At 35.7% G+C, this 21,158-nt stretch overlaps 1 protein-coding gene across 8 annotated transcripts in view; it reads right to left on the bottom strand.

Moving 5' to 3' along the window:
* Csnk1g1 (casein kinase 1 gamma 1) overlaps positions 1-19,944 on the bottom strand; it is a 165,441-nt gene extending 145,497 nt beyond the window's left edge. For 5 of the 8 annotated variants that reach the window (XR_007106393.1, XM_047535725.1, XM_047535758.1 and 2 more), the window contains exon 1: positions 19,784-19,944. The gene's annotated coding sequence lies outside the window, so the exon portion shown is untranslated. Of the gene's footprint in view, positions 1-7,515; positions 7,574-8,255; positions 8,348-19,783 lie in introns of all 8 variants that reach the window. The other 3 variants (XM_047535740.1, XM_047535767.1, XM_047535731.1) reach the window with 2 other exon arrangements.
* Positions 19,945-21,158: the final 1,214 nt, after the last annotated feature.

The raw sequence follows: 21,158 nt of genomic DNA, 5'->3' as shown, positions 1-21,158 counted from the left end.
GAAAAAGGAACACTCATACATTGCTGGTGGGGTTGCAAATTAGTGCAGCCACTCTGGAAAGCAGTGTGGAGATTCCTCAGAAAGCTTGGAATGGAAACACCATTTGACCCAGCTATCCCACTCCTTGGCCTATACCCAAAGGACTTAAAATCAGCATACTACAGAGATACAGCCACATCAATGTTCATTGCTGCTCAATTCACCATAGCCAGACTGTGGAACCAACCTAGATGCCCTTCAGTTGATGAATGGATAAAGAAACTGTGGCATATTTATACAATGGAATATTACTCCGCAATGAAGAATGATAAAATTATGGCATTTGTAGGCAAATGGTCGAAATTGGAGAATATCATGTTAAGTGAGATAAGCCAATCTCAAAAAACTAAAGGTCAAATGATCTCGCTGATAAGCGGATGAGGACGTATAATGGGGGGTGGGAGGGGCTAGCATTAGGTTTAGGGTTAGGTTTAGAGTTAGGCTAAGGACAGCGGCAAGAATGAAGGAAAGAAGGACTGTGTAGAGGGAAAAGAGGGGTGGGAGGGGTGGGGGGAGGGGAAAAATAAAATAAACATCATTACCCTATGTAAATGTAAAAAAATAAAAATAAAAATAAAAATAAAAATAAAAAAAATAAATAAAAATAAAATAAAATAAAATAAGACTGGGCAACTTCACAAGACCCTGTCTCAAAACAAAAAATTTTAAAAGGTGGTTGGGAATGTAGCTCTGTGATAGAATGCTTGTCTCACATATGTGAGGCCCTCGGCTCAAGCCCCAATATTACAAAACAGAAGAGTTCCTTCCTAAAAGGTTTCTTTTACAAATTACTATGAGGAAGTATTACTTTCCAGTCTTTCTGACCCCTCCTAAGATCTCTAAACAGTCTCAATATTCTTAATTATAAAAACTAGGCATAACTGTATAGAAATAAAAGTGAAGAATGGAAAAATAAAAATGATTTATGTGTTAGGGTAGTGAAACTCTCATTTTTCCTTTGATTTTCAATTATTTATATTACATTATTTATGCATTAAAATGAACACCACGATCATTTTAAACTGGCTGATTTCCCTTTTCTACCTTTGGTTGAAAATTAATCATATAAAAAATATGATTACTGTACCATCAGTCATTCTATCAGGTAACTGTTTCAGGATGTTGGCAAATTTCTATGGGCAGCCAAACTCAAATACTCTCTGAAAAGTCTGTCATTTCAAAGTTATAGACAGAGTATAAGTTACTTACTCTTTGTGGCTATCAGAAATCAATCAGAAGTACACTTTATGAGAAAAACAAATGCAGCCCCAATATTATAATATGCCAACAAAGGGAATCAGGATGGAATCACTAATAAATAAATGACTACTATTTCAAAGCACATCCTCTATAGAAAAGGAAGTCAGAATGATTTCACAAGCTCAAGGGTGGGGAAAAAAATACTGACTCACAGAAAGGTTCAAAGGGTAAAGCCATGGGTAGGAAAATAGTAACCTCTGACTATAGCTCAAATGCTTTATTGGTAAAATAAGAAAGACCCCTATAGAAAAACAACAAACCTGATCTGAGATGTGGGGCTATCCACAGAATTCTTTCTTCTCATCCCTGTTTTTTGCTTCAGGATTTTTAACAGCAAAAATATGAAGTAATCCAAAAACCAAAAAAGGCATAATTAAATAATTTATATGTATTCTACACATTAAATAACTATCAGATTATATGGAATAAAGTTCTCAATACTAAGTAGAGAAAGATATTAAACTCTATAATCTGTCTAGGATTGTGGCTCAGTGGTAGAGCACTTGCCTAGCATATGTGAGGCACTAGGTTTGGTCCTCAGCACCAATAAAAATAAATAAATAAAATAAAGGTATTGTGTCCATCTATAAACTAAAAATTTACAAAAAAACCTCTATAATCTGAATTTTATTAAAAATGTTTATATATAATATTATCATTGAACAAACTGGAAAAATTTTAACTGGTAATAAAAATTACTTTCTAGAAGGTATTCCATGTGGTTTTGTTTTGTTATTTATAACATTTTACATTGTTCAAATTTTCATAGTGGCCACATATGAAATAATCATATAAATTGAACAGTTAAACTAAATACCTAGTCCACATTTTCAAAACACTGACAAAATACTGAGATGCTGCTTTAAAAAAAAAAAAAAGCATTTCAAGCAAGAAAATAGAAGGCATATAGCATATTTTGTAACAAGAATATAATTTTTTAAAGTTAGCATATATAAAGAAACAAAATGAAAAAAAAAAAAGAAACAAAATGTTAAAAAATAAACATAAAACTTAAATTTCTCAATGAAATCAAAGGACAAACTGTTATAAATCTGTAACTGAAATGTTTTATAATGATAATGCTTACCTCTGTAAAAAAATCTTACAATAACAAAGTCTTACTAACATTTAGATTTAAAATGATTTTTATGGGGCAGGGGTTGTAGCTCAGTGTGAGGCACTGGGTTCCATCCTTAGTACTACATTAAAAAAACAAATAAATAAAAATAAAAAGTTATTTTTTTAAAAAGCTATTTAAAAAAGACTGGGGAGATAGCTCAGCCGGTGGAGTGTTTGCCTCGCAAGCACAAGGCCCTGAGTTCGATCCCCAGTACCGCAAAATAAATAAATAAATAAAAATAAATAAAAAAGACATTTACAAGAGTCAATGAAACCCAAGAGTTCAGTAAAAATACCACCAGAAAAACAAGTAATTACTATCTTGAAGGATACATTATATCAAAATCCGTAACACCTTATCTTTTGTACTGTATGACATTACTTAAGTTGCACTAAATTAGAATGTTATAAAATAATCATGTATGTTATAGATATATATGCTATGATTCGTGAATAATTATTTCAAGATCTACAGTAATCCACTTCTAGGAATAGGTACTTTATTACCTTAAAACCAGTAATCTCTTGTTGGGCATACCAGAGACTACTCTCCTTAAATAGAGATCTCAACTCTCCTCTGGTCACTCTAATTAAAGATAAAATTAAATTCTCTCACTTTTGTACTTGCTCATCCTGGACATAGGAATCAATATAATTTATAAAAATTAAGTGGAGTCAATGCTTATCTCCTTCCAAGTAAAAAAAATTCTTGATAATTCTGAAAAAATTAACTCAACACCATAATATATTTTAGTACGAAAAGAAAGCCAATGAGCTGAGCATGATGGCACACATCTGTAACCTCAGCAACTGGGGAAGCAGAGGCAGGAAGATCAGTTCGAGGCCAGCCTCAGCAACTTAGCAAGATCCTGTCTCAAAATAAAAAATAAGAATGGCTGGGGATGTAGCTTAGAGGTAAAATGCCATTGGGTATAATCCCTAGTACCATAAAATAGATGGCATATAGTATATTTTATAACAAGAATAAAGCCAGTGCAAGAAATCCATGGTTGAATAAAGAAGAATGTTCTACAGAGAGGGAATGAATGTTAAGAACTAGACTAAGGAATAAAAGTTCTGAATTCTAAACATAGATAAGTCAACATTCAACTCAACATTTCTTATCCCAACCTTCTCAATCACAAATTGGTATCACCATTCACATATACAATATACAATATTTTAAAAAAATAATTAATACTAAAATTTTTTTACCAAGGAAAAAAATTCATTGTCCTAACCTGGTCCACACATAGATAAATCCCAATGGCCCTGAAATCAGTAGTGGTAAGTGTGGCAACTTAGATTTAAAGTATGTTTAGTAACTGGGAGGTGGTATTTTAATACCTAGGATGTAACCTTAGTTTAATCATAGGTGAGTGCATAAAGAGGTTTATGCTGTCAGTACTGTCCTAAAACAGGAAGTTAAATTTCAAAGAGGACAAAGCCTTGCCTATGAAATGATGAAAAGTTCAAGATCAAAAGGTAAATGTTGACTATATAAAAACAGTAAAAATGGATAGTCCTTATGAGATATAATTTGTTTAATCATTCTCAAATATTTCTAGGGTACTTAGCTCCTACTTTTCAGCTGGCAAGGCTAAGACAGAATTATAAATGGCCTGGCTAAAAACCATAGGAGTATTCAAGCACAAAACCAAAAGTAGAAGAGTATTTTCACCTTTGGGGTTTTTGTTTTGTTTAAAGCTAATAAACAAACTTCAGTGATCACACAAAGAATACAGACTTTACCAAAATTGTTTAGAAAGTAAACTAAAAAAAATAACATCCCATTCTAAGCAGCAACAATAAATTGGAGAGGGAGATATCTGATTATTCTAGAGTTGTCATATTCTAATATTCAAAATGTCCAGTCTCAAACAAACAATTCAAGAAATTCAAACAAACAAGAAAGTATTGCTCATTCTTAAAAAAAAAAAAAAATTATTATTAAAAACTGACCTTGGGGCACCCAGGCAAAGAACTTAACTAGGTAAAGATTAAAATCAACCATATTAAATGTGTTCAAATAACTAAAATAAACCAAAAAAAAAAAAATGACATCACACCAAATAGATGATATCAATGAGTAGAAATTACAGAAGAACTCAGAAAAATCCTGGAGCTAAAAGGTAAAATAAAGAAAAAGTTAACATGGGTCTGAGCACGAAGAACAAACCTAAAGGGCTGCGGTTTTAGCTCAGTGGTAGAGCACTTGCCTAGCATGTGTGAGGCACTGGGCTCAATTTTCTCAGCACCATGTAAATATATAAAGTCACTGTGTCCATCTACAACTAAAAATATTAAAAGAAAAAAAAAGGAACAAACCTAAAGATAGGTAAATTGAGATTATCCCTTCTGAAGAGCAGACTGGGAAAAGAATGAAAATGAAAAGGCCTGAGGAACCTGTAGGACACCATCAGGTGTACCATCATACATATAATGGAAATCTCAGAAGGACAAGAGGGGACAAATGGGATGAAAAGGATATTTTAGAATTAATGGTTGAAAACTTCTTAAATTTGATGGAAAACATGAATCTACACATCTAAGTATCTCAACTAACTTCAAAAACATGAACTGAAAGGCATCAAACACCAAAATACATTACAGTCAAATTGTCAAAGCTAAGAGCCATGAAAGTCGTGAAGTAACTCATCGCCTACATGGGATCCTTGTTAGATGAAAAGCAACAGTTTCTCACCAGAATCCATGGAGACCAGAAGGCAGTTGAATTTTAAATACCAAAAGAAAAAATCATCAATCAAGAATTCTATATCCAGAAGCTAGGATTGTGGCTCAGTGGTAAAGCACTTGCCTAGCATGAAGGAGGCCCTGAGTTTGATCCTCAGCATCACATAAAAATAAAATAAAGGTATTGTGTCCACCTACAACTAAAAAATTAAAAAAAAAAAAAAACAAGAATTCTATATCCAGAAAAATTTTTCTTCAAAAATCAGAGAGAAGGAAATGAACAGACACTTCACAGAAGAAGATGTACAAGTAATCAACAGATATATGAAAAAATGTTCAATATCCCTAGTAATAAGGGAAATGCAAATCAAAACTACCCTAAGATTTCATCTCACCCCAACTAGAATAGCGATTATCAAGAACACAAGCAACAATAGGTGTTGGCGAGGATGTGGTGAAAAAGGAACACTCATACATTGCTGGTGGGGTTGCAAATTAGTGCAGCCACTCTGGAAAGCAGTGTGGAGATTCCTCAGAAAGCTTGGAATGGAAACACCATTTGACCCAGCTATCCCACTCCTTGGCCTATACCCAATGGACTTAAAATCAGCATACTACAGAGATACAGCCACATCAATGTTCATTGCTGCTCAATTCACCATAGCCAGACTGTGGAACCAACCTAGATGCCCTTCAGTTGATGAATGGATAAAGAAACTGTGGCATATTTATACAATGGAATATTACTCCGCAATGAAGAATGATAAAATTATGGCATTTGTAGGCAAATGGACGAAATTGGAGAATATCATGTTAAGTGAGATAAGCCAATCTCAAAAAACTAAAGGACGAATGATCTCGCTGATAAGCGGATGAGGACATATAATGGGGGGTGGGAGGGGTTAGCATTAGGTTTAGGGTTAGGTTTAGAGTTAGGCTAAGGACAGCGGCAAGAATGAAGGAAAGAAGGACTGTGTAGAGGGAAAAGAGGGGTGGGAGGGGTGGGGGGGAAGGGAAAAAAAATAAACATCATTACCCTATGTAAACGTTAAAAATAAATAAATAAACAAAAAAAAATCAGAGAGAAATTAAGACATTTACAGATAAATAAAAGTTGATGGCATCTGTCACAAGTAGATCTGTCCTACAAGAAATTTAAAAAGGAGTTCCTTGGGCTGACAATACAAAGTAACTAAGAGTCATAAAAAGCAAAGAATAAATCTACATAGGTATATACAGAAGCCAATACTAAGTCAGCCACTGTAACATGTGCCTATAGTCCCAGCACTCTGAACTCTAAAATTGGAGGAACACTTGAACCCAGGAATTCAAGAGTTTGAGGCCAGCCTGGGCAATACTGCAAGACCCATCTCACAAGAAGGAAGGCAAAGGAGAAAGAGGAGGAGGAGGAAGAGAGGAAGGGGAAGAGGAGAAAAGAGGAGAGGGGAGGAAGGAGAAGAGGAAGAAAAGGAAGGAGAAACTGCTGCCAGTATTATTACATCATTGGCTTACAATGTCTGTTTTGTTGTTCTTGTTACACTGTTTAAAACAAATGCATAAAACAATGAAAATCTATGTTAATGGGAATACAACATATAACCATATTACTTCTGACAATAACTGACAAGTGGAATGTGGAGTTGTTTAGGGGCAAATTTTTGTATACTACTCAAACTAAGTTGATATTAGTTCACACTTGATTGGTATAAAATTGAGATGTCAATTGTAATTCTAAGGATAACACTAAGAAAAAAACTAAAAAATAGGCAAACTAAAAGGGACTAAAATAGTATAGTAGGAAAAACAGTTGTAAAAAGAGGTGAGATGGAGGAATTGAGAAAATAAAAAGACACAGAACACAAATAGTTAAATGGCAGACATACACTCTTGAAAGTTATTTAAATGTACATGAATTAAATTCTCCAATTAAAAAGACAGATTTTGAAAGAAGAGATTTATTTTAAAGTCAACTAAATGCTGTCAAGGACTCAATTTACACACAGACCAGTAAGACTAGCATATCAAAAACCAGCAAATGCTGCTGAAAGAAATTAAAGGAGAACTAAGTAATTAGAAAGACATCCTGTATTCATATACTGAAAGACCTTTTTTAGCATTGTTAAGATAGTGATACCACTTAAACTGATCTACAAATTCAGAGAAATCCCTGCCAAGATTCCAATGGCCTTTCTTTATAGAAATTGAAAAGCTCTTATTAGAAGTCACATGAAATCTTCATAACTGCTCCAACATGAAAGGAGATTGAAGTCATCATTAGCCATCCTCATAACAAGAAAAAAATGAGACCTCTTCTTAGATCCATCAGAGAACTGAGGTCACAGGGCAAACTAACACCCCTCATAAACTGGGGGAGAAAGAGAGATACAGAGAAGCACAACTTACCAGAAACAAAAGTCCAGGTGCAGACGCTCTCTACTAGAGACATTTCTTTTTATAAACCCTAAAAGAAGAGAGGGTGAAATAAACCCCAATTAAAAAAAAAAAAAAGGTAGAAAAAAGCACCAAAGTAGAATTCTGTATTTACAGAAATGATCCTTCTAAAGTGAACAAGAAATACTTTCTCAAACAAAAACTGATAGAATGTGTCACCATAAAACCTGCCTAACAAGAAACATCAAAAGTTTCTCTTCAGAGAGAAAGAAGACATGGGTAAAAATTTGGGGTCTACATAAAGGATGAGCATTACAGAAGACAGAAATGAAAGTAAGATAAGCTCATCAATTTTTCATATTCTTAATTGATTAGATAACTACCAGTTCAAAATAACAGCAACATGTATTAAGTGATTAGAGATTATGATAAGTTAAATGAATCACAGGAATGTTATAAGGTATGGAAGGAAGGAACTGGGAATCATGTTACAGGGCAGTAGTACAAAGGGTGAAGTAGTATAATACAATGGACTTAGATTGGTTGTAATCATATACAGTAACCCATAGGGTGACTATAAAATTATACCTTTAAAAATTCATATGCAACTTCAAGGAATAACCAAAATGGTCTTGAAAAAGTTGGAGGACTCACACTTAACTGATTTCAAAATTACTACAAAGCTATAGTAATTGATACTGTTACATATATATCAAATGCACAGAATTGAGAATTCAGAATAAAACCCATACATTTATGATTAAATGATTTTCAACAGAGTATCAGGACCATTCTGTAGAGCCAGGCTCAGTGGTGAACATCTGTAATTTTAGCTACCTGGAGGCTGAAATAAAAGAAAGAAGATTTGCAAGTTTAATTAGTAAGCAACTTAGTGAGACCCTGTCACAAAATAAAAATAAAAAGGGATGGGGATGTAGCCCAGCAGTAAAGCTGGGATCAATCTCCAGAATAGGAAAATGAATAATTTATAATCTATTAAACAAATAGTAATGGAACAACTAGAAATCTAAAAGGAAAATAAAAAGAACCTTTACTTTATACTATGAACCAACATGAACTTAAAATGGATGCAAGACCTAAATATAAGTAGTTAAAAGTATAACATTCACAGAAGATGTAACAAAAAGTATAATATTCACAGAAGATATAACAATGGCCAAAATATACATGAAAACATGGTTAATATCACTAGTGATCAGGGAAATGCAAATCAAAAATGGAAATATCACTTCACAACTAAGAGAACAGATAAAATCAAAACTCCACAAAAGGGGCTAGAGGTGTGACTTAGAGTACTTGGGTATAGCATGTGTGAGGACCTGTGTTTATCACCAGCACTACAAAACAAAAACAAAACCAAAAACACCTCCTCGAAATAAATGCTGGCATAGATATGGTAAAACTGGAACTCTCACATATGACAAGAATGGAAAATGGTATTTGAATTCCTCAAAAAATTAAATAATTACCATATGCCCCAGTAATTCCATTTCTGGGCACATACTCAAATAAAAGTAGAAACTTGAAAAGGTATGTATATACTTATTCAACAGAGTTTCAGTTGGCAAAGATTAAAACTTTCTGGAGATTAATGGTAGTAATAGATGCACGACAATGTGAATGTACTTAATGCCACAGAACTGTACACTTAAAGTGGTTAAGATGGACTGGGGATGTAGCTCAGTGGTATAGTGTTTTCCTAGTGTGGAAAAAAAAAAGATTAAAATGGCAGATTTTAGGCAGGTATGATATTGCACACCTGTAATCCCAGCTACTCAGGAGGCTGAAGCAGGAGGACCAGAAGTCTGAGACCAGTCTCTGCAATTTAGCAAGACCCTGTCTTCAAATAAAAAATTAAAAGCACTGGAAGTACAGGTCAGTGGAGTACTTGACTAATATGTGCAAGGCCCTATCAATCCCTAGTACCCCATCATTAAAAAATAATAATAATAAAGAGAGAGAGAGAGCTAGAATAGGACCCTGTATACTGCTGATAGGAATATAAATAGGGTAGTTGTAGTCACTGTAGAAAAACATTTTGGTGATTCCTTAAAAAGTAAAAAAGGAGGCTGTAGTCTATAGCTCAAGGTAGCACACTTGCCTAGAATATGTAAAGCCCTGAGTTTGATCCTCAGCACTGGAAAAAAAAAAAAAAAAGTAAAATGCAGAATTACCATATGGCAAGCAATTCCATTCTTAGATTCTTAGGTACATATAAGAACTAAGAACAGAAGAACTAAAATACTAAATTCCTATAATGTTCGCAGATTATATTGTTTGCATTTCATTACATATTAAATTGTTTTACTACCTATTTTTTGTTTCTTAAACTTGATCGGTGAAGGTGGAGACCCTATTTTTAATTTCTATATTCCTATAGTACTAGTATGGAGATGAATACACAGTAGCAACTCAGATTATTTTTTCATTGACTGAAAATTCAAATATAATTCAGAGCCTTAAAATATTTCTAATCCATCCAATTCAGGAAACTACATTTCCTCCTGCTTTAATGAAGTCCTGCAACAAACTTATTTTGCTACACTTTCTTCTCCAATAAATGAACTGAAAAGAAAAATACAAAGGTGTCAAAATGCCACAGCAAATAATAAACTGATTAACAGCATCAGATAAGAACAGATAAATAGTTTCACAAGTTGCTTCCTTAGAGCAAATGGCCTTTTCTAAATCCATTAAAGACTGTTTCAAAACAGTTAAAGAGAATCAAAGCATACATATTTAAAGATACTGAAGCTCTGAATAGTTGTATGATTTGTTTTCTCAACAGATGTGTATCCTTCAAGCCCTGAATTCACCAGATGCATATTAAATTAATCTGTACTTTTAGTTTTTACATAACACTCCACTCTAGTTTTATAAATACACCATCACATAAGAGCAGAATTCCATTGTTGCTTTATGGCATTAAATATTAACAGATTATCTCTAGTGTACAAAAAAAAATACATTAGGATTCATTTTAATGCTGCCAAACGTGTGCTCAATAAATATAGGCTATAATAACTTCACCACTGTTTTTGAATTGGCCGATTTCTATCTAGAATGTGAAACATAACAAATTTGCTGTTAACTAAAAATTCAGTAGCACCTGGTACCTGAAAGAAATATACACTAACTTATTTAACAATTAAGACATGTGGATTAACCAGATACTTGAACTCTAAGAAATACCATAGTCCACTCAAATTTCTTGGAAAACTTCCAATAAAACAATAATTTCTTCATTAACTAACATGAAAAAATAGTGTAGCCATATCAGAAATAGGACTGCACTGGGAATCAGGAGGCCTAGACAGCAGTCTGATTCACAACTAGCTATACAATCTTAAGCAAGTCACTTAGCCTCTGCACTTAATGTATTCACAGCTAAAAAATGAAAGGGACTATCTAGACCATCACCATGTTTTCTTTTAGCTTTAACTTTCTTTTAGTTTTAAAATTTCTTGTTTTTAATATTTTTATTTATTTTTATGTGGTTCTGAGGATCAAACCCTGTGCCTTGCACATGTAAGGCAAGCACTCTACCACTAAGCTACAGCCCCAGTCCCAGCTTTATAATTTCATAATCTATGAAACTTAAAAAACCCAGGCATTAACCAAATGGATCCCATTAAAAACAAAGTGGACTTGCATACTGATTGATCTGCAGAACATCTATCTCTGGAGAATCTAAGAGTTTTCACACAGATAGTTCCTTGAATCTGTTATTATTTAACTAAATGGAAAAGCAGACAAAACCCACCAAACAGGGAGTTATTGAACCATTCTTACATCATATCCTAGATGACCAAAATATTTAAATATTACAAAATCAATAAAGGTTAAGATGTTTTGAATATGGTACTGTAAGAGTATGGGACAGAGTTGGGTATGGTGGTATATGCCTATAATCCCAGTGGCTAGGGAGGTTAAGGCAGGAGGAACTAGAATTCAAAGCCAGCCTCAGCAAAAGCGAGGTGCTAAGCAATTCAGTGAGATCCTATCTATAAATAAAATACAAAATAGAGCCGGGGATGTGGCTCAGTGGTAGAGTGCCCCTGAGTTCAATCCCAGTAACTCCCTCCTCCAAAAAAAAGAGAGTATAGGACAGGACAGTTATAAAGCCAACTGATACAGGATTGTAGCAAAAAATCTGTTCTTAGACTATATAAGAAAGAATGTCTCAAGAGACTCCCAGCCCAAGTCAGATTTGTAGAAAATCAAGGAACCATGCCACTATTCTGGTATCTTCCTACACAGTCTTTGCCAGCTCAATCTTCTGCAGAGTCTTCAACAAGTGTAACAGAAAGAAGCAAACATTGGAGAGGGCAGTCAAGAATTTTATATCTGAAACCCTGAACAATAAAATGTTAAGTGGCAAAGACCTTAAGGTTTATGACAAGTCAAAAATTCTGAAATAAGATCTCCTATCAAGCCCCCTTGCCACCTGTACCTTAATTATAGCTGGTACTACAGTTGGCTTACACTTTCTAGTGCTCTAATACACATATCAAAGAATTAAGAACTTGTCGATTAACACTTAAGGACCTACTCTCAATCTTTTTTGTAAGGCAAAACCAGACTCTGAACAATGACACTAATGACATCCAAGAATGTTAGGAAAATCTCATTTAACAGCACTCAGCCCTCCCCAGCTTAGTTGTAGAGTGCTTACTCTCAAAGATAACATGGGAGGAAAATCTTGGACATGGAAATAAATGTTTAGGTCCAACAACAAAAGCACTATCCATGAAAGAAAAAACTTCTAACTTGAAATATATTAAAATTTAAAACTTTTGACAATAACAATAACAGAAGGGAGATCAACAGAGTAGAGCAAACAGATCAGGAGAGGAAGGAAAGAAGGGAAGGAGAAGGTACTGGGGAATGAGACTAATCAAACTATGTTATGTGCATGTAAGAATAGGACATATTGAACCCCACTATTATGTATAATTATAATGCACCAATATGAAAAAAGAGTATAATTTAGGGTATACTGTATAAAAAACTTAAAACTTCATATTACAAAAGACATTATTAAGGGGAAGAAAAAAATAACAGAATGAATCAAACACCATTACCCTATATAAATGTACAATTACACAAATGGTATGCCTTTACTCCATGTACAAACAGAGAAACACGTATCCCATTTGTTTACAATAAAAATAAATTTTAAAAAAGAGAGAGAGAAAAAAAAAGACATTGTTAAGATGAGCAACAAGCCACAGAGTGGAAGAAAATATGTGGAAAAAACCATATCTGATAGAGAATTTCTATCCAACATATATAATAATTACACAAAACTCAACAATAAAAAAAAAAAATCACACAATAGCCAGACTGTGGAACCAACCTAGATGCCCTTCCATTGATGAATGGATAAAGAAACTGTGGTATATATATATACAATGTGATATTACTCAGCTATAAAGAATAATAAAATTATGGCATTTGCAGGCAAATGGATCTAATTGGAGAATATCATGTTAAGTGAGATAAGCCAATCTCAAAAATCCAAAAGACAAATGATCTCACTGATAAGTGGATGACACATAATGGGGGGTGGGAGGGGGGCAAGAATGGAGGAAGGAGGGACTGTATAGAGGGAAAAGAGAGGTGGGAGGGGTGGGGGGAAGGAAAAAAATAACGGAATGAATCAAACATCATTACTCTATGTAAATGTATGAATATGCAAATGGTATGCTGTTACTCCATGTACAAACAGAAACAACATGTATCCCATTTGTTTACAATAAAAATAAATTTTAAAAAAATCAATTTTAAAATGGGTAAATGACACATCATCAAAATGGGCAAATGACACATCATCAAAAAAGACACATGGAGGGCAAATAAGCATGTGTAAAGATGACCAACATAATATGTCAAAGGGCAATCACAAATAAAAAGAACAATGAGGGCTGTGGGTATAGCTCAAAGGTAGAACGTGCTTAGCAGGCACAAGGCTCTGGGTTCAATCCCTAGCACCACAAAAAATGACAACGACACACTACTACACACCTACTAGATAATGGATAAAATACAGAAAAAATTGACAATAGCAAATGCAGGTATGGATGTGAAGTCAAAGAAACTCTCAATGGAATGCTGGCAACTTAGTGAAATTGTTTCAAAATTTAAAAAAAATTAAAAGGGCTGGGGATGCTGCTCAATGATAAAGCACTCTTGCATGCAATCTTCAGAGCCACAAAATAAATAAATAAGTAAATAAGTAATGAATGAGCTATCAAATCACAAAACATTAAAGAAACATTTTTTTTTTTTACTAAGTAAAAGAAATGAAATCAGTCTTTAAAAGCTGTATATTATATAATAACAACCATATGACATGTTGGAAAAGGCAAAACTATAGAGACAATAAAAAGATTAGTGGTTATCAGTGATTCAGGAAGGAAAGGAGAAATTAAACAGGTAAAGTACATGGGATTTTTGAACAGTTAAATTATTCTGTAAGAAACCATAATGATGGATATATGTCATTAGGTGTTTTGTCAAAACCACAAAATTATACAATACAGAGTAAACCCTAAATTAAAATTATAGACTACAGTTAATAATAATGTATCAATAATGGTTCATTAATTATATAAAAGTACCACATGGGGCTGGGGAGATAGCTCAGCCAGTAGAGTGCTTGCCTTGTATGCACAAGGCCCTGGGTTCGATCCCCAGCACCGCAAAAAAAAAAAAAAAAAAGTACCATATTAATGCAGGATGCTAATAAAAGAGGAAACTGTTGGGAAGAGGAGAGCGTATGCAACTCTATGTACTATTTGGTCAATTATTCTGTAAATCTAAAACCAATCTTTAAAAAAAAAAACCTAACAAAGGGGCTGGGAAGGTAGCTTAGTGGTAGAGCATGTGCTTACCACATGAAGGCCCTGGATTCAATCCCCAGCACCAAAAAAAATATATATAAAATAAAATAGAAACAACTATAATAAGACATACATAATCTTAAAGAGTAGATACTGTCACTGTAGACTACAAAAATTCTAGTCTAGTGAAAATTTAAATCCCTTGCCATTTTCCTGGCAACTGGTTATTCCTCTGCTCGCTGGCATCTGCATCAGAGAGTGACCTCTAGGAAATGGAGGAGACATCCAGCTGGGAAGCTATTTGACCACAGCTGTGGTTAGTAATTTATCATAAGGGCTAAAATAAAATCTGATAATTATCATGGACACTCAAGCACCAATAAATTAACAGTCAACAAAGAATATTTACGTCATTTATTAAAGTCAACAAGGAATATTTTGAAACTTATCAAGAGAGATGTAAATGTATGATACTTTGGTTCTGAGGCCCAAAAGTTTTCAATGACCCTATTTCTAGACTAGGAGTTGGAAGATGTAAAGCAACAAAAATCAATGTAGTTCTAATGCTATTATTTCCTGGAAAATTCACACAGCATTTTGATGAAGAGAGACATCAACACGTGGAACACTCTTGACTGTCTTACCCAGCACCCAGAAAAGTACTGCACCAAGTCTTCTATGGTGAGAAAAGCAATGGCTACTTCTTCACCCAGCTTCTCTGGTTATGGTAACAACCAAGAAAATATCCCTTTTCCAAGTATGTCCATATCTCATAGTGATAAGTGAGAGATGATTAATTTGGGGGGCTGGGAATGTAGAGCACTTGCCTAGCATGTGCAAAGCCTTGGGTTCAATTCCTAGCACCACAAAAACAAACAATTCCCATCCCTGTCAAACCAGCCCCCATCATAACTACAGGAACCACTTGAAGATTCTGGGTGAGGGCAGATACAACAGTGCAGGGGCAGTCCATCTGTCTTCCTACCTCACTAGAACATGTCTGCTGCAGACAAAGCATGACTCTTCTATCCAGATGGCTCTCGCTTCACTCCATTTCTGGAATACCAGACTAATATGAATATATTTTCTCAAAGATGTCTGAATCTTTTTGGTTGATGTTAAGTGCCAACTACAACAACCTTAGCAAGTTCTGGTCTTTTTCAGTTCGGTAAATCCAATAATCTAGCTTCAGAATTTATTAAGATATTAAGATCCAAATTTTCCCCAGAACCCTCACAAAAACAAACAAATAAAAACTGAAAAATGGCAAAATGCGGCATTTTATTTAAATGTAAAGACATTTAAATAAAACCAAAGCAATGTGCGTACAGGTAAAGCAAAACCCACTACCAGAAGGATAAATTCAAGTGGGCTTACCATAAAATAAAAAATTCTCAGATGCTTTTCTTCTAATTTTAAGATGTTAATAAAGCCTTATTATCATACCATCATATCCAATTTGTTTCCACTAACAAGTAGACTATGGTAAACACTACTGACAAAAGTGGTTTAAAATGTGAATGACAATTAAAGATGCAAGAAGCTACCTAATATTCAGAGTTTGAAATAATTACCTTTAACCAACGCCTGTCATTATCCTGTGCAATTAAACATAAAAATGCAAGTTCTTTATTACAAGTTCACTAGGAGACTGATATATAATTCAAATCTACTGGCTGTCTTTTTCTGAAAAATAATTTGATGAATTCAAAGCCACAAAACATGGAAGGGGTGGGGAAAGAAGGAATCTGAAACAGATGGCATCTAATTTTTTTCCAGAGTCCATCTTGAACACAATCCCAATGTCAAAATCCAATTTAGCTCTCTAAATAAATAATCTATAAAACTATAAAATGGTAATTCTGAAGTAAATTCTTTCTTTTTTTAATCTTGATTCCTCCCTCAGAGATTCTACATTAGGCAGAAAAGGGTAGAGACAAGTTACAAGTTAAAAAGAGAAAACCATCATTTCACAAATTTGAAAGTTTTCAGGAAAATCTACTACTTATGTAAAGCCTTTAAAGCAGTTTCTGAAAAAAAATCAGCAATATCAAATTTTTGTTATGATACCATATTTTTATTGATACACAGATTATTAACTTTATTAGAGATTAAATAAGAGAACTGTGCTTTAAAATAGAAATAAACTCTGCAAGAACAATCATTTGATTTGTGTGAAGAGAAAGCAGTGCCTAGAAATTTTTTTTTTTTTTTTAACATTTCCACAGTAACTCTCTTTCACTCCTGATTTGGCAGCACCAAAAATAAATTTTTTAAAAAAATCTACTTTCTTCATTATATGATTCTAGTCATAGTATACATATGTGTGTGTATGTATATATTACGTATATGTTTATGTATATACACATATGTTATATGTGTGTGTTTGTGTGTGTGTATATGTGTGTATATACATCTTACCTAAATCTTTTTCAGATCATCCAAGACATACAAACCAAGGTTAAGGATTAGTCATTTTTAGATTTCCTGGCAAGTGAATTCCATTATAGACAACTGCAAAGACCCTTGGAATAGCAGTTGCATACTTGTCACAGAGAAAAGTATCATCCCTAATAGTCTCTAGTCACACAATTTAGATAGAACAATTTGCTCTAACAGCTAATATCCTTTTTTTTTTTTTTTTTTTTTTTTGGTACTGGGGATTGAACCCAGGAGTGCTTAACCATTAAGCCACATCCCCAGCCCAGTCCTATTTTTTGTTTTATTTAGATACAGTGTCTCACTGGGTTGCTAAGGGTCTTGCTAAATTGCTGAGGCTGGCTTTGAACTTGAGATCCTCCTGTTTCAGTCCCCAGAGCTGATGAGATTACAGGTGTGTGCCATCGCACCCGGCTGGCTAATATCCTCTCATAAAAATGAATGTATTAGGAAAGTTTTATAAGAGATGGGGGGATGGTAGCTTCTGATAGCTTTATCAAAGCAAGATAATATTACCTTAAGGTATAAAAGTTGATGAAAAATAATAATCCAAGAAAAGAGTAAAAAGTTTAGATATATACAAAAGACTTTGCATCCTTGGAAGAGCCATTTTAAAAGTTGAATAACTGTAGCAAAACATAACTTCAACTTCCTTTAAAAGAAAAATATAGGGAAATATATTTAAATATGACTCAAATTTACACAAAACTCAAAAACCTCTCTGAAAGGTTAAATTATAAACTTTGTATCAACTTTTCACAGGAAAAAAAAAACATTAAAAAACATTTTTTTTTCTACTAGGGACTGAAACCAGGGGCGATTAACCACTTAGTCAGATCCTCAGCCCTTTTTATGTTTTATTTTGTGACAGGGTCTTGCTAAGTTGCTTAGGGCCTTGCTAAACTGCTGAGGCTGGCTTTAAACTCAACATCTTCCTGGCTCAGCCTCCCTAGTCAATGGGATTACAGGTGTGTGCCTGCCTCCAACACATTTTTTTTTTTTGGACAAGGGTCTCACTAAGTTGCTGAGGTTCTACTTAAATTGCAGAGGCTGTCCTCTAATTTGCCATCCTCCTGCCTCAGCCTCTCCTGTCACTGATACTACAGGTTGCACCACTACACAAAGCCTAAAGTAAGTTATTTATACTCCTTTATATTCCTTTGAATACAGAAGTACATGTACAACTTTTTAAATTACTAACTACAAGTTCAAAAGACCATGTCAGTTGAAAATCTGAGATGTAATAGATTATATCAACTATGACTTTAAATCCAAAAAGTCAACAAATATAAAGAGCACACACTTCTTGGATTTATTTCCATATTCTAATGATGAATGATTTAACAGCAGAAATGTATTCCATATTCATTTATTTTTACAGATTAGTTATAAGAATTCTTTAGTTTTGCAAATACTTTAGTCTAAATTGGATTCGAGCAATTGACGTTGATTTTAACCTTAAAATTACAACTCTTTCTATTTTATACTCCAATTTTAATTCTCTTTTAAAGAAATGTGATGTTAATTAAGAATTACACACAGGGGCTGGGGATGTGGCTTAGTGGTACAGTGCTCAACTGTATGTGCAAGGCCCTAAGTTCAATGTCCAACAAGACAAGGTGGGGAGGGCTGTTATTTAAATGTATTATCCCCCTTCTAATACTGGTAAGAACTTTAACACATTTTATTTATTTAAAAAAAAAAAAAAAAAAAAGGATTTGCCCAAGGTCAACAATTAGCAAGTAGTGCAGTCTGGGTTCAATCCCAGATTTATCTACTTCAAAGCCAATACTTCCACTTGATCACAATTATCTCCTTAAAAGATTAAGACAGCTCAACAGCAGAGAATTTTGTCTCTCCAAACGTTCACGTATCTATTCTGAGACACACATCACTAAACTACCTACAATTCAGTCAAGGAAACAAATGAAAAGGATTTTTCTGCTTCATTTAAACTAGGGCAGGTTTACTGGCAGGTAAGAAAGAGGTTGGACACGGCTTGCCTCAACATGTCTTTCCTAGACTTCTGTATCTATACCGTTTTCCCAGTCATTGTTTTCTGCCTCCCACCCTCCCCAAAGCACGAACATCTACTATACAAGGCAATGTCCAAGTACAGCTGGGTGCTCTTCAGAATAGCACTTTTCTAAGAAAAATTGTACCATTTATATATATCTAGCTGGAGGACTTGGTTAAACGTGCCACTCCGGCACTTTCTAAACATCTGAAGTATTATTTAGGGGCAACAGACCCAGTTCCACCCTCTTTCTTCTACGCCGTGATGCCTGCACACTTGGGGGACACTGCTTCTATAGGACGCCGAGGCAAGGGAACAGTAAAGGAAGGAGCGGGGGAAGCGCACGGAAGTTGGGTGGAGGGAGGTCTCATAACCCACTCTTCTGCCCCAGCTCTACCAAGGGCGGCTCCACCGTGCTCAGTCGAATCAGAACCCCCACAACCCCAGAAACTCCGCCGTCTCAGCGGGGTGGGTAGGAAAAGCTGGTAATGGAAAGTATGGGATTGCCCAAGCCACCCCTCCTAGTCCATGCTCTCTTTTTGGCCCTAGATGATGCTCCCCCTTTTCAGAGCGAGCCCTCCAGGTGGCAAACTCCCGGTCAGCACTGGTGAAAGTCTTCTGCCTAAGAAGGGGCACCTCCTCCGTCTGTCCCTAACCAGCCACCCGAAACTATCCGCCAGCAGTGTCCCCCTCCATTCCGCCCCCGCAACCCTCCACAGACACACAAGCCGGCCTGCGCCCCACCCGGGATCCCAGCGTCCCCCTCCCGACCCGGGTAAGAGCCACCCATCACCCTCTCTCTCTCTCTCTCTCTCTCTCTCTCACACACACACACACTCTCTCTCTCTCTCTCTCTCTCTCTCTCTCTCTCTCTCTCTCACTCTCACACACACACACACACACACAACACACCCTCAGACTCAAGCCTCCCGGACCTCGTCGAAGCTAGAGCAAGTACCTGGAACGGGCATGCTCTAGGGCTCAAATCGGGCGGGCGCGGTCCCCTCCCGGAGGCGCCGAGCGCTTCACTACCCACCCGCAGCAGTAGCTTCTCTTTCCCAAGAGCGGGAGGGAGGAGAGGAGGCGGAGGGGAGGGGGAAGGCAAGGAGCCGAGGGGCGGCAGCAGCCGAACCGGAACCACTAGCGCTGACCCCGCCCACGGCCAGGAGCCCGCAGAGTACACTGACGCTCTTGATAGGACAAACCTAGGGCAGCCACGAAGAAATTGACACTACCACTTCCGGGTCACCCCCGCGGCAGCCCCTCCTTAGCAACAGCGTGGGGTTGCTAAGCGGAAGTGCCTACAAAGACTCCCACCCCCGTATCTTTTGGGACTACCGGAGGTAGGTTGTGAGAATTGTGCTCTCCTATGGTAACATCGTCTTACCGTCTACTCAAGAATTTAGTTCGAGGAAGTGCCTCTCTGCTGGAGACATTAAGCCCATCCCTCTTTTCCCTTCAGCCGTTTTGGGTCATCAGCCCCTACCAACTGCATACACCCGCTCCCTTCTGCTCTGAGTCCCAGGCTGACCCAGTGACTCTCTTAAAGCTCTTCTTTGAGGTGCCTTGCGGGAGTTACTTTCTGGAGGTTTAGCAAGCATCTCCCTCTTGTGGATTTCCCTTGTGTTTCAACTGCATTTTAAATCTTCAGTGTGAGAGCTTTTTGATAGACTTCGTTCTTCTGTAACAGCCCCTGAAGCCAAATGGTGAGCAAAGTTTTGTCTTCACCAATCTTTTTTTTTTTTTTTTTTTTTTTTTTTTTTTGCGGTACTGGGGATCAAACTCAGGGCCTTGTGCTTTCGAGGCAAGCACTCTACCAGCTGAGCTATCTCCCCAGCCCTTCACCAATCTTTTTTAAGGGCTGCGCGTGTTTGTTTATGGTCTGGAAATAACCTTGCTAAATTAAAGAGGGGCAAGAATCAGTGTAAATCGACTGGAGTGAATTTAGTACTTAAAACAGAAAGCAAAGGAAAAGGCCAAAGGAACCCCATAATAAAATTTCAAAATGAGACACACATCTAATCCTGCACTCTAAATAAATGTTCATATCTACACTGTGGACAAGAAAAGTGTCAATAGACACCTCATTTATTCTATGTCAAGATAGCTTGGGGTTTAAAAATAATCCTTTTTTATAAAAATGACCCATATCATTAGTAATTAAATATGCAAAGAAAATGAGTAAGAATCTTGTCTTTCCTATCTTGAATAGGTCTGTTTAAAAGCCGGAAAGCATGAGAGTAACTTCTAAATTTTTCTCTTCTATAGCAGTGAATATACTTGCAATTGCAGGCTTCAGTTTTGTGGGTCATGATAACCTTTGTCACTGATAT

The sequence above is a fragment of the Sciurus carolinensis genome, chromosome 2, assembly GCF_902686445.1.
Source record: "Sciurus carolinensis chromosome 2, mSciCar1.2, whole genome shotgun sequence".
NCBI lineage: Eukaryota > Metazoa > Chordata > Mammalia > Rodentia > Sciuridae > Sciurus > Sciurus carolinensis.
The sequence above is the reverse complement of the archived record's forward strand: the minus strand, read 5'-3'. Positions and strand labels throughout refer to the sequence as shown.